Here is an 8746-nt window from a genome sequence, read left to right as displayed (position 1 = left end):
CACACACACACACACACACACACACACACACACACCTGAGATCATACAAAATTATTTATGATGCAACTGTAGCAAATTTCAGTTTTAACTGGCATCACCTTATTAAAATGAGACTTCAAGGCTTCAAGCCCAGGATGTCTCATGTTGATAAATACTTGTTGCCCCGAGTCCTCCCTCCATGTGTTGCTCCCTCAACTCCTCCACCCGCATCTCTTGTGGGAGGGGCCGAGATGTGAGGAGAGGAAATGAGGATGTGAAATTTGGGAAATGAAAAAGGTGATCAACCACACTTTTTGCATAAAAGGAAGTAATTCCATCCCACAAGTCAAAGGTGTTTAGTGTGGATTATGAGGTCACATGTGATTTCTCAGTCTCATGCTGCTCCTGTAATAAGCGTATGTTTTGTCCAGGTTTTCCTTCTCTGAATCAAGCCTGTTAATTATATTAAGTTTATATCAAAGTGTATTTAAGGTTTGCTATGGTTCAATTTGGATTATTTATGTCAGCAGCACTTTATGATACAGCTTCAGCCCAGGCTGCAATTTCCCCAAATTTAAATTTTATTCTAAAATTATGGTTTAGTTTAGTTTTTGTTTAGGGGAAGAAATTTTACTCACAGTAGTAGGTACAGCAGGATTAGGCAGTATCTATCTATCTATCTATCTATCTATCTATCTATCTATCTATCTATCTATCTATCTATCTATCTATCTATCTATCTATCTATCTATCTATCTATCTATCTATCTATCTATCTATCTATCTATCTATCTATCTATCTATCTATCTATCTATCTGAGTCTCTAATTGGTGACTGTTGTTTTACCATACAGTACAAGTTAACAATTTGCACTAGAATTGGTGCCCTGCATTATTGAGTTTTACAACAAGTTTGCTCTGTCATATTTGTTAGAAGTGTCACTTTGCTATGTTCTGTTAAAATGAACATTGTTGACTTTGTCTGTTAACACTGTGAAGGACTGAAGACGTTTCTAAGGGTGTACAGTAGGGTTTAATCCCGGGATCCGGGATTCCCGGGAAATGCGATCAGAACCATTTCCCGTTTCCCGGGAAACGTTAGACGGGAAACCGGGAAAAAAGTCGCGCGCATCGATTTGACTTTCAGAAAGAAAAGAAAGCTTCAGAAAGTTAAATTTAAGGAAATATTGAGAGAAGGGTTCGTTTAATGCGAAAAGCATTACTCTTCATTTCAGGCACGTTCAGCCTCCGTTTAAGGCTTCAGCCTTCATCTCAAGCGTTTTAATAGAGGTATTACACAGTTGTGCTTTTTTCCTCTTTAATTTGTTGAAATCGTAGGCAATGTGTTTACCCTAAGGTATTTTGTATTATATAATTTTATATTATTATATATTGTTATATTGCATTATATAGCCTATAAAATATGCCTGCCCTGAACAATAAAGAAATATCTGTTTAACTTCGAGTGTTTCTTTTCCTCGTTTGCAGCCGCTTACTAACAATCATGAATTAGGATACGGGCCTAATGTGTGAAGAAATTATCATGAAATAGATTGCTTTAACATATTTCGCTTTTAAAATGGAGTTGAGTAAAATGTATATTTTTTAGGCTATAAGGATTGGCCAGTTTTTCAATAGACGATTCACAGCGAACCTACTTTAACCCTCAGACACGGTGTTATAAATTTGCTGTTGCCAGAATGGCAATGACCAAGTCGTAGTGCATTACTCAAGGCCCTGTGTTATGTCATATTATAGTGTAGTACGGTAGTTAACTTTTCAATGACTATTACAGCGTTCCACTGGTGGAGATATAGCGCAACAGATGTCGCCACGACAGCGTGGCTGAGCCTTTATCAATGCTGTGGAGATGAACCGTATTGTTTTGCACCAGCAGTTGTAAAATATCTTGGTATAATTCCATGTACAGTGGAGGAATATTCGAATTATATTTGTTAAGGGAGTGTTGAGGAACGATACAACACCGCATAGCTCGAGCACTCGAATGTCCAGATGTAGGTTTTATTGCGTTAATCAAGCCGACGTTGCCCCCTACTGGGCATAACAGGACATAGCTGGAAAGCTACCTCTACAATATCACAATAGGTTAAGGCCGACACAGGCTACAGAAGGCCTAATTAAAATAAAAAAATAAATAAACTTTTTCCCGGGATTCCCGGGAAATGGCTCGTCATTTCCCAGGATTTGATTCATGTCATTTTCGGGAAAAATATTAAACCCTAGTGTACAGCAATTCTTGTCCTATTACAGTTAGAATAGATTGTAGATTCTGGCTGACCTTTGACCTCATGTGTTGATGACTCTTCACCTCTGTCTCCTCTCACAGGGAGAAGATGATCTGCAGGATCCTGCTGCTCCTCATCCTCACCTCATGTGTCTCTGGTTAGTTTACAGCTTCACTTTATGAACTCCAAATAAAGCTCAACAACAGATTTGTTCCAGTTCTCAGTGTGTCTGCTCCTCTCTTTCCCTCTCTGTCTCCTCAACAGGATCATTTGTAGTCAATGTGACACAGACCTCCTATCAGGCAGAGGAGAACCACAACATCACACTGGAGTGGACGTTCACCACCAACAATGACAGATCCATCACTTCACTGAACATCCTCTGTGACCTGATCACTGATCATACAGAGTTTGTCCTGTATCATGTTCATGAAGGTGTTGAGGTGTCAGAGTCTCAGGATGCAAAGTTTTCAGGACGAGTCCAGAGTGACAAAGACGCCCTCAGAGAAGGACGAATCAGACTTCAAGTGTCCAGACTCAGGACTGATGACTCGGGTCTGTACCTGTGTGAGGTCAACACTGATGATGGCTTCAGTGTTGGAAGATGTAATCTCAACATTACAGGTAAGCTGATTAATAGAATTTCAGTGGGTTGTTAACATGGTGGAGGCTGCTGAGAACTCTGTTATTTGGTTAGATTTTCTTACATATGAAATGCTCCATGTGACAACAAAGTTAATTCCATCATTAGTTGAGGTCCAGATGATTCACATCTGGAATTATTCCTGCACACGTCCAAAAATATACTTTATATGTGTTTTACAGCAGGTGCTGATCAGCTTGAACATTACAGACCAACCTTCAGTCCAGAAGCAGAAGGTTGGGGATGGACCACGTTTTACATTGGACTGGGTCTGACACTAACAGCAGCAGCTCTGATCTGTTTTTCTGCCATCATGTGTTTCATTTTGAGAAAGAAAGAAAAGAAAAAAAAACTCCAGAAAAACACTGAGTCACCAGAGCTTTAGGACAAGACTTAATATATTAACAGACTCTAAGACTCTCTTCCTGTAACATCTTTTTGACCAGGAAATCCATCCATCCATTCTCTTCCGCTTATCCTGTTCAAGGTCGTGGGGAGGCTGGAGCCTGTCCCATCTGTCACAGGGTAAAAGGCAGGTCGCCAGCCTGTCACTCACAGTCACACCTACAACCAATTTACAATCATCTATTTTTAAATAATTTTGATCTTCTCGAATATAGCTGGAATAATCAATGCTGCTGTAAATACTGCTTCTGTTCAGGGAAAAACAAACAAAAAACAAAACTAAAACCTTCTCAAATTACTTTAGATTTTGTGCAAAAATGAACTGTCTCCACTTCAGCTTCTTCTCATGTGACTCAAGCTGCTGCTTCACACAGTGAACAAATCTGTTCATGAGAAAATTTGCTCTGACTTTCTGTGCATCTAAATCAGTTTACCCAGAGGTTTTCACGAGCTCAGCAACAAATAAATCAACCTTCACTGACGCATTTCACAGGATGTACAGACTCCAGTATAAAATCATGTCACATGAAGCATCTCTGTCACAGAGCCTGTTTGTTTTCAGTCTGAGGAATGCAAACTGTCTGTTCACCTGCGAGTTCAATAACAATGAAGCATCTCCAGAAAGAAATTCAAACTTTCAGCTTCAACAAGTCATTAATTAATTATAAATCAAACCTTCAAAGCTCAATTTAAAAAGCCGTGAGTACTTTTGTACTGCATGAATATAACTGGTAGTATTGAAATAAGTCATGTCTTAAATCATAGCGCCATTGATTTGACCTAAAATTAGTAAAGTATACTTAAACTCTCTTTAACACAACAGTGAGAGAGTGTGTTTCTGAGGCAGACAGAGCTTCACAAAATGAAAGAGACAAAATGCAGTTAATCTCATGTTCCTCACACATGACTGTTAACAAAGGTTATTGTAAACATCAGATTCAAACACCTAAACGTATTTTACCTGCTGGAGTTCCCCACGTGGATTTTTTTTCCCCCTATGACTTTTAAGGAGACTTCCTCTGAGAAACAGTTTGTTTCTCAGTTCCTCCTGACTCCTGTCTCCAAATGCAAGAGCTACAGAAAACTTCATTTTCTGATTTCACAGAAACATTTTAAAAGGCTGTATCTGTTGATTTGGAACTACTCGTGTCCAGTTTTTTTATTTATTTATTTTTTATTAATCAGTGTGTATAATGTTTAATGTGTCCTCACTGTTTGTATCAATTTCTGTGTATGTTTTTTTGTACACCAGAAAACGAGATCTTGGTCTCAAAGAGACTCCCTGTTTAAATAAAAGATTTATTATTACTGGCCTAACACCAAAGCAAAGGGTTTGCTAGTAGTTATAAACTCTCTATACAGGATGTTCACATTGTACACCTGCAACAATCCAGCTAAAGAGAGTTAAATGAAAGTTGGTTATCTGACTGACTGCCCTGTGTGTCTGTGCAGACTTGTGAAGTTTCACTTCTGAGATTTTTATTATTAGTTTGTGCATTCTGCCTTCCAGAAACCATTATCACGTTAATGCATAATTATCACGTTAATGCATAATTATCAAGTTAATGCATAATTATCAAGCGAATGCATAATTGTTAAGTTAATGTATAATTTTTGACAGCAATTTTTGGAAACCCCGCAATTTCGGTGACCAACTTTGATTTCACCTCCAGAGAGTAATGACAGGCCCGACTGTGTTGGCTGAATTGGGAATATCAGCAGCCGTACTGGTCATCAGTGCTGTATGCCCATTTGAGAGAATTGCAGTCATTAATAAAAATGAACAACAAAAATGTGAGTAAATATTAAACCAGTTAACGATCTTTAATTAGACAGCTAAAGCCCCTCAGTGAAAAAGTTTCTGACTGGCCAGATGATGGTGCTGTAAGCTTATTAGACAAAGGCTGCTGATCTTTGAGACCAGGAATTATAAGCGATAAATTTAAATGATAATTTGCCTCCAGATAAAGTGTTTTAGATATTCTAGTTATCTCTGGCCATCTGACTATTTGCCCTTGTGACATAATATTGATCAACAGGATTAGTTGATTCTGCTTTTGAGCTAATAGCACCTCTAAAAGCAGTCAATAAATGAAAAATAATTGTCAGGCAACCTGAAAACATAATATTATTTATTTAAAAAGATAATTAAGCCTAATTGCAGAGGTGTGAAACATTATTAATCATTTGTTAAAAAAAAAAAAAAAAAAGAGAGAGAACTACAAAAACTTTCCAGGACTCACTTTCTGTGAAGGCAGCAGACTGTGGGGTCTTTTCTCAGCAGAAGGTGACGTGTTTGTTTGAGGGTTATGCAGGCCTGTTGCAGATTGGCTGTTTATTTATTATTGCAAAAATAAATAAAATATAAATAAAGATCCCCAACTGTGATTAACATAAATCTGTTATCTTTGTGTTTAAACATCTTTAAAGTTTGATATATTTGCCGTTGATGGAGAAAAAGACACATAATCAGAACTTTTTAGGAGTAGAGATTAATTTACAGTATTTATAAATAAATATTACTGTAACATTAGGAAAGGCAGTCATAAAAGCTAAAAACACCTTTTTTTTTTCTTTTCTTCATGTCGAACAGGTGGATGACAGAACAAAAGTTTGAATTTGAGTTTCTCTGAAAATTATTTTGACGTGTGTGTGAGAGGCGCAGAAATATTTTCCTGTTAGTAGACGGCAACATGTAAAAATCTGAAAGCACTTTTTTCTGACTTTCAGCTCACAGACCTTCAAAGACAGCCATTTCTTGCATGGAAACAGCAGGGCACAGTGTTACATTTGATGTTTGAGATCAAATGGTTTGTGTTCGGTCTCTCACCACTTAAATCCAATCCGAGCATCACAGACTGACCAGAAGAGGCCAGAAAGACCCGCATGAAGCCTGACAGTAAAACTGAAGCCTGTCCTCTTTCTCAGTACAAACTGAGACATGAGTTCTTCCCTCAGCTCCTCTTCTCCTGCTTTAGTCACCTCAAAAAAACAAAACAAAAATATGAGTCACAGAGAGTGACACAGAGGAGGCAAAACATTTGAATACGATCTGTTTATTGGTGACAACTTTTTTTTTTAATCAATGAATTAATTTAATAATAGAAGTGAATCTGACTTGTTTCAGATTCAGCAGTTGGGGGTTGGCCTGAGCTTCAGAGAAATCCTGATGTGTCAAACACAGAAAGTCGGGGGAGGATCGCCCTCTACTGTGGACTAACTACAGCTCTGCTGCTTCTCTGCGGTGTTTCATTAATTTACTCTCTGCACAGGAAACAAGATTTCTCCTCAGGGTTCAGCGATGGATGTCAGACAGCTTCCAGCTCCTCAGCTGATCAAGAACGCAAAGGGTTTAAAAGAGGTGGATTACTTCGTGGATTCACATTGTTTTAGTTCAGGTGCTCTTTTGGAGGGATGCATGCAAATTTAAAAATCAAAGAACTCCAAGGTATTCATTCAAACAACATTTAAAATGCCGTGGTCAGGCTCAGTGGGTTTCAGCATGCAAGTCTTCATACTCTGTACTCTGGAGAAGATTAGACTGGGATATTAGAGTGATGATCCAAATTTTCCCATAACTGCCATTAGTCAGTTTTAGAAGGACCTCCGGGAGAGCTCCTGCTTCCACGAAATTTGTTTACCTCTTTTGATGAAGGTTTATATCCTGAAATGTGTTTAAAGCCAAGAAAAAAATGCATTTTGATTGTTATATAAATGGGGAGTGCCTCAGAGTTCACACTGACCAGAGAATAAGTGTCATAATCTACAACTGATACACACAATAATGGACATCTAATGGAAAGTTTTGACTGTTTTGTTGTCATTTTAAGAGTTTTTTTTTTCCCCAATCCAACTGTAAAATGCACTTTAGTGAATTCATGCTGAGAAACACATCTACCTCACAGATCATGTGTGTCTGATCTTTGCAAGTTTTCTGTTGCTCTTTAAATCAGAACTGTGTTTGTTTTACTTTATGTTGCAGTATTATTTCTCTTTTTGACTCATGCCTGCTGTAATGAAGCATTCAGGTCACTGATAATGTTGATGAAAATGATATTGATACAGTGGTGATGATCTGATGTGTCATAAACTGTTGTGAAGATGTAGAGTAACACAGGAAGTGATGCTTTGCTTGCTGAGTTTAAATAGAAGCTCCTGCTTCTAGTGCTGGTGGTCTGTTTCTAATGTTCCACCAGTCGATCAAATGCAGTCCGGTCATTGGTTTACTTGGAACAGGTATTCACACAGCACAGTGTGAAACCCCGCCCCCGGCAGATGTTTAAGCTGATTGTCCCTGAGACGTTGTCCATCTCATAGACATGTCACTCTCCAACCACTGAACTGAGTTGAACTATAGTAACTTTAATTTTATGGTAATTTTCATTTTTTGTAAAAGCTTTATCTCTTATAATAAGGAAATACAGGATCTGTTGGGTGGCGGTAATAGGGTGTCACAAAATTGCATATCCAGACCATATCCTGATCAAATTTTACATGTAAAAGGACAAGGGTGATGTTATGCAACATGATGTTGCAGATTTGCCTTTTTTTCAGCTGAGAAATGGCAAAAAAAAATATCCATTAACTGGAGCTTCCCGTGGTAAATTCATGTAGCATTTAAATCCAGAATCTGGATCGGATCCAGATGCTATTCAGTTTGGCACTAGTTCTTTTTCTTATTTGGTTTGTCATGTGTCATGAGTCAAGTTCTTAGTTTTGTTTAGATTTGCTTCCCCTGTATAATTAAGTTCAGCTGTGCCCCTCCCCTGTTGCCTGTTCCCTTGTTATCCCTGATGTATTTATTGTCTGCTTTTGTCTTTGTCAGGTCCTTGTCACTGTAGGCTTCTGTGTCGACTTACCTGCTGTGTGCTTCAGTTTTTCGAGTTTCTCTAGTTTCCAGTTTTTGTGTAGCTGGCATCTGTCCAGCCTTTTAACCCTGAGTTGTGATTAATAAAGTGAAGAGCATGTTAACTCTTGCCTCTGAGTCCTGATCCCCTCAGTGTGCCTGCCTCCTCATGTGCCAAGTCTTCATTCTCTGTTCCTGTTATTGACTTCCTCTCTTATTTTTGTAGTTTCCTGTTACATGTGTATTATATTTTGTTTTGCTTCCTTTGTCTCACTGGACTGATTGTGTGCACCTGTGCCCCCAGGTGTTTCCACTCCCCCTTTATATACTTTTAGTCCTTGTTTTCGACTAGTTGTACATTTTGTGGTTTCCTGGCTGCCTTTGTTTCTTCTGATTATGGATTGTTCCCTTTGAAGGGCTGTTGTATTGTTTTGCTCATAAGCCTAGTAATAAAGTCAAATCTATGCAAGCCCTCTGAATCTGCCTTTGGGTCCACACTTTCCCTGGCACACAACTCATTCCATGACATAGATAAATCCAACAATCTCTCCACCATTTGGTTTGAGAACTGAAGAAGCCTTTCGGATGAGAAGTGAAATGTCTTCAATAAACAAAAAGAAATCCATT

The sequence above is a fragment of the Archocentrus centrarchus genome, chromosome 18, assembly GCF_007364275.1.
Source record: "Archocentrus centrarchus isolate MPI-CPG fArcCen1 chromosome 18, fArcCen1, whole genome shotgun sequence".
Taxonomy (NCBI): domain Eukaryota; kingdom Metazoa; phylum Chordata; class Actinopteri; order Cichliformes; family Cichlidae; genus Archocentrus; species Archocentrus centrarchus.
Note: the sequence above shows the minus strand (reverse complement) of the source record.